This window comes from Myotis brandtii, unplaced genomic scaffold (genome assembly GCF_000412655.1).
Source record: "Myotis brandtii unplaced genomic scaffold, ASM41265v1 scaffold915, whole genome shotgun sequence".
Taxonomy (NCBI): Eukaryota; Metazoa; Chordata; class Mammalia; order Chiroptera; family Vespertilionidae; genus Myotis; species Myotis brandtii.
The window spans coordinates 1998309-2004493 of NW_005371769.1; the positions used below are offsets into that span (position 1 = coordinate 1998309).

Consider the following 6185-nt stretch of genomic DNA (forward strand, 5'->3'; position numbering starts at 1 on the left):
GTGCTGATGCTCTAGTCACTGAGCAACCAGCGAGGGCAAGTAACTTTTTTCCTCTTAAGGCTAAATGTACAATGGGGTAAGTTTCACTTAAGATACCACCTCTACAGGTGAGTGCCATGCAGGATTCTGGAACAGACTTGTCACTCATGGGCCCTCCGCATCACCCTCAGCTCCCGCAGCCCCCGTGACTGGGAGGAAGTCACTTCTGAGCTAAGACGATAACCAGAGAGGCGGTCGTGCACATGGTCCCCTCCGGGCACCTGTCCAAGCTCACCCACCTGCAGACCGGACACGCAGGACTGGCGCTCATGCAGCGTCCTGCCACGCACCGCACCGCCCGCGGCCTCACAGGCTGGCCCATGCATTTTTACAGAGTTTCACAAGCGCTAGAACAGTGGTTCTCAACCTTCCTAATGCCGTGACCCTTTTATACAGTTCCTCATGTTGTGGTGACCCCCAATTTCATTGTTACAAATTGAACATAATTACAGCATAGTGATTAATCACAAAAACAATATGTAATTATATATGTGTTTTCCGATGGTCTTAGGCGACCCCTGTGAAAGGGTCGTTCGACCCCCAAAGGGGTCCTGACCCACAGGTTGAGAACCGCTATCCTAAACTAACCTTCTTGTCTTTCTTAAAATGACTTCTAATCTTACCCCCGACACTGCATTCCTTTTGCTTCTAGATGTTATAATTTTTTTAAAATATATTTTTATTGATTTCAGAGAGGAAGGGAGAGAGAGAGAAACATCAATGGTGAGAAAGAATCATTGATCGGCTGCCTTCTGCATGACCCACACTGGGGATCGAGCCCGCAGGTTTCCTGACCAGGAATCAAACCGTGACTTCCTGGTTCATAGGTCAACACTCAATCACTGAGCCATGCCAGCTGGGCTAGATGTTATAATATTTTCATGTCAGTTGTAAATTAGCTAAATGTTACTGCTTCCCCACTTTAAAAATAACTTCAGGTTTGTACTTTACCTTTAAAACCACTCTGTGATTGTCCCTAATGCATAGAGTAGCATATATTCTAAAGGATGTACTACTGAATTGGATGTGCATACCTACGCGTATGAAACCAAGTGGGCTTTCCCCAGCAGCTTGGGAAGTGCTATCCTTTGGAACTTCCCACTCCTCCGTTGGGTCCGTAGGAGGCCATACAGCTGTTTTCTTTGTCACTGGTATTGCTTATCTCCCCCAAGTTCACATCGCTGAAGCGGAAGTTCAACAAAAGTGACAATAGTGGCTGATGCTGACTGAGACCACACGACATGGGCATCACAACCTCCGTGGTAGCTTCTGCGCCGGGGCCTCTGTGGAAAGCGGGTAGAGCCCAGAGGGGCGGCCACGGACACCACACCAGAACACCTCTGTCCCAAGCTACCTGCGGGGCAGGGACCCTGTCATTCAGGTGCAGGGACATGACCTGTGGCTTACCTGAGGGCTCACTGTGGAGCCCAGCTACTGCCAGTGCAATGGCGGCGCCTTCCTGTCCCGGGAAGACCCACAGGAGCATCTCAGAGTCCTAATCCTGTATCAGTGGCCGCCCAGCCTTGGCCAATGTGGTCCTAATGGGGCCAAACGTTAGCTTTGATGGTCGGTGCCTCAACGTGCAGGGATTTCTAAGAAAACAGAATCCCACAGAAAGCAGAGGGCTGGGAAGCTGTCATTGGTCTGAGGGCGTATCCTAAGTGCTTGGTCCAGCACTTCCCTTGGCAACAAATAACTCGAACGGAGTCATCACAGAAGCAGATCTAGACAATCCAAGGACCCACCCACGGAGGGACCCCTCTGCAGCACCCTGACATGGGCTGCACCTCTGCTCCTTCCCCAGGACGCGGCTTCCTCCCGGGTGGACAGAGGAGCGTGGCAGGTGGCCCACGGTGGGACGGTCTAGTTGGGGGCGACCTTACCGTCCTTGTTCTCATACAACCGCCTCCCAGATATTCTCCTGGGATAACTTATCACACAGCCAACGAGGACTGTCTAGTCTCCCCTTCGCTTCAAGGTATTAAATGATAGGATTACACTCACCTGGGTTTTTAATTATGTCAAGAGGCTTTCTGAGAATTATAATTTCTTAATTAACTCATCTTCTTAAACTCGGCAACGTTCTTTATATCCATAAAATGAACCCAGAGGCAATGAGATGGCATTTAAAACCTGCAAGCAAATAACGCTTTAAATGTACGACCAATTCTGAGGGCTTTTCCCTCATGCCTTCTAAACTGGCCGATCCACGCAGGGTCCTGAATCCATGCCCTGACCCCGCACGCAGAGGGCTGCTTCTCACATTCACCGCCGCAGGGAATCGCGCTGAGCCACGATGCCCCGCTGGGCCTGGAGGGGACCAGCCGCAGGGATGCCGGACTGTCCTCCTCACAGGTCGGGGGGACACAGAGCAGGCGAAGTGCGCGTCACACTCAGCTCTGGAACCCTCTTCAGAGCCCCACACCTCTCTCAGCGCGCTTAACATGATCCACGTATTTTATGTAGCCCCCAAATCCCACCTACTCTGAGAGATCCTGATGTTTTAAAGCCATCGAGTCTATAACAAGTTCAACAATATTTATTTAATGAGGAGATATTCCAAACCAGCAAAAACATGTAAGAAACAGACACACACCCCACCTCAATGTGCCCCCTGGTTCTGGAGCCGGCACCTGCGCCCGCCTCCCGCTGGCTTCCCCTCGGCAGTCACCGCTGCGGAAATGGTTTGTGTGTCTTCTCGCCTCCATTTTCGCTTCCATCCCCTCTGAACACATTAAACAAAGCGCAGGATTCGAGGGTGTTTTGAAACGCCACGTAAATGGCACCATTTAGTCAATCCACTCTGCAATTTTTGTCTACCATTATGTTAGGGATTTATCCATGGGGATACGTTTATATAAATAGTTTATCACAGAATCACACTGTTTCAATATGCCACCACTTACACTTCCTTCTCCTCTTGGACCTGGTTTGTTTTTGCCGTCAGGAAGGGCGCGGCGCAGTGCTCCTGGGGGACCTGTTCAAGAACGTCTCCGGGAAAAACCCAGAAGCAGCGAACTCACTTAGGAGTTCCCTGCACATGAAAGGACGGGTGGGGTTTCTCTCTAAGAGTCTCCTTCTTCCAATGATGTTATGTCGGCCCTAAGAACAGTTAGACAATTAAAAAAATAAACACTTTCCGGAGACCCATTAGTATAATTAGGAAGTCTTCTTTCAATTACAACTTAAATCTCTATGTTGGCCAAGAGCGTGGTACTATTATTAAAAATAAACAGTGATGGCCGGCCAGGGAGCAGTGAGACGGGCCGTGGATGACTCGCTGAGAAAAGGACATTAAGCCCTGTCAGAGGACGAGCAGAGCAGCAGGGCTGGGGTCTGAGTCAGAGAAGAGGCGAGAGCCCGTCCTGGAGCCCAGCAGTGTCGCGGCCCAGCCACCCTCCGGCCGTTCTTCAGCCTCCTCGTTCACCCCTTCGTGCTTGCTCAGGTCTTAGTGACAGCTACACAGTCTTCCAGACAGAACGTTGTCCCTTGAGGTCTTCAGGTGCAGAAAAAGCCTGTTTGCTGGCTCCAAACCCTGACTTTCTTCTCAAGCTTCCCCTCATCTCTCATCTTAAAGTAACTTGATATGAGCTTTTAAGAAAATTTATTGGGGTGACATTGGTTTCCAAACCATACAGGTTTCAAGGGTACAACTTAATAAAACATCACTGCACACTGCACCATGCGCCCAGCGCCCCAAGCCGAGTCTCTGTCCTCCCCATTTACCCTCCTTTGCCCCCACCCCTCCCCCTCCCCTTCCCTCTGGCTATCACCACATTATTGTCTGTGTCTCTGTGTTATGTTTTTTGCGTAATCTCTTCACCTTCTTTCATGCAGTCCTCCAACGCCCCTCCCCATAGCTGTGAGCCTGTTCATGTATCCATATGCCTCTGTTTCCATATTGTTCATTAAAAACATTTTGAAACGAAGTCTGTAGAATAGGAATAGTAGAACAACTGGTCTACAAATGGCTGATAGTTCTCTCCTTGGTCAAACTGAAAGGCAAACCTAGCCTGTGGCTCTTGGGGACAGCTAGAGGTGACTCCAGTGCTTCCCTCTCTCGCTCCCAGCTTCTCTGCAAGCCGACACCCGCCCACCCAGCGCATGTCAGAAACACGCAACAGCCCCCATGAGGAGGAGGGCTCCTTGGATGTCTGCCCAGTTAATAAGAAGACTATAAATGCTATTGTGAAATAACCAAACTAATGACCTCCCTGCAGTTTGAGGAAACTAAAACTCCAGGGCAGAAACTCACATGGTTCAAAATCACCAGAGGAGCAAGGAAGGGCAATTTCTACCTTCACAGCAGCGCGCAGCGCTGGTGCGGACAGGCTTACATGGCGGGAGAGCGCACACGCTGGAAGGAAAATCACAGCTTGAACAACTAGAATCTCGACGATTGCAAAGGCCACAGAATGGGATGCCAATATCCCTCAGGGAGGACAATGCCACCTGCTGTCACAGTGCAAGGGGACTGCCCCCGAGAGGGCTGTGACAACAGATGCACACCAGGTTCCTGAATGGGAACACTGAGGACATTTCAGAACTAGACCCAGGGGTATCTGTACATTTCATATTATCACCACCACCATCCTCCTCACCATCATCACTGCTGTCATCATTGTCTTCTTCATTTCTCTCATCATCATTTTCTTCATCATCAGCACCACCACCATCCTCACCATCATCACTGCTGTCATCATTGTCTTCTTCATTTCTACCATCTTCATCATTTTCTTCATCATCAGCACCACTACCACCATCCTCACCATCATCACTACTGTCATCATTGTATTCTTCATTTCTCTCATCATCATTTTCTTCACCATCATCAGCACCACCACCATCTTCTTCCTCCTCATTATCACCATCATCTTGATCATCATCTTCCTCCTCCTCATCACCCAACAGCGCACTCTGCCAGCTACGTTCAGGAAAACAACTCATTAAGCTCTTGGGCACCCATGGGGTGTGAATGCCTAGATCACCCCCACTTTACTGTGAAGCCCTGGTCATTCACAGAAAAACAGTAACTTCTCCAGGGCCATCTGGCCAAGAAGAGCGGAGTCAGGATTCTCCCCAGGCCTGTCTTTCTCCAGCCCTTGGAGTGAGCCTTGTGGAGAGGAGTGTGGCTCTTCCCAATCAGCCAGACTAAGGCCCCAATCTACCTGCCTACCCACCGATGCCTGCGCTCACCCTCACCACATCAACTGGGTGTTGTTTCCATAGAAGACAGGAGGAGAGAGGGACTCTTCCCTATAAGGTCCAGCGGCAAAAGTAGGGCAGACAGACAGGCCCAGGCCCTCAGGGGCTCTCAACCAATTCTCAATGACCTGCAACCTGCCCTCTATCTCAAGGACTGGAGATTCTGCACTGATAGCCTCCCCTATTTTTGGCTATGTGTGTGAGGACTGGCCTCCTGCCATCAAACACTTAGTAAGGACCTACTGTGTGCACAGGATTGGCACTGACCAAGGGAGACTGAAAGAGGCCCACAAAAAGACCGCCTTGGGAGGGGATAGAAAGGGATTTAAGAACAACCACGTGCTGTGCTGGGAACAGGTACCAGGAGATAACAGGCCACCAAGGAGAATTAGTGACATGCTCACATGGAATAATAATGTTGATGGTGGAGAAGGAAAAATTGCCTACTGTGTGCTAGGCACCGTGTGTATTTTACACTCTTCATCTCCTTCCACCCTCAGAATAACTCGTGAGGCAGTCCCCCTTTCGCAGATAAGAACACGAAGCTTAGTGAGCTCACATAACTCGCCCAGATCTCGCAGGCAGCACGGGGTTTGGGCCTTGTAGGGTTCAGTCAGGCAGGTGTGGTGTAAAGGCACCCTAAAAGGAGAAGTTCCCAGCTGGGTGCGTTTCTGTCCTGGTGAAGCAAAATGAGGTGGACAAAGAGGAACAGGCTGGGATTCCCAGGCAGCATGTGGTTGGTGGTGAGTGTGGTGCGTGTGTCTGTTTTCATCAGAAGACAAACTAAGTACAGTGGGCCATTTGTCAGCAGAAGCTTGTATGTACCTCAACGATTCTAACCAAATCGGAGAAGTACAGACAGTCACCTGTGGGTAGAGACAGTAGGGTAACCAGCTCTTACGGAAGACACCCTTGAAATACCCACGACAGCCAGACGGAGG

General features: G+C 50.1%; 1 long non-coding RNA gene across 2 annotated transcripts; it reads right to left on the bottom strand.

Moving 5' to 3' along the window:
• Window positions 1-2049: 2049 nt before the first annotated feature.
• LOC106724652 lies at window positions 2050-4695 on the bottom strand. Of its 2 annotated transcripts, XR_001360499.1 has the most exons (4): window positions 4641-4695; window positions 4295-4396; window positions 2946-3141; window positions 2050-2172 (listed from the first exon to the last, which is right to left on the bottom strand). It is a non-coding gene; the product is annotated as an uncharacterized LOC106724652 (long non-coding RNA). The 2 variants fall into 2 exon arrangements; XR_001360498.1 differs by lacking the exon at window positions 4641-4695 and having other exon boundaries at window positions 4295-4580.
• Window positions 4696-6185: the final 1490 nt, after the last annotated feature.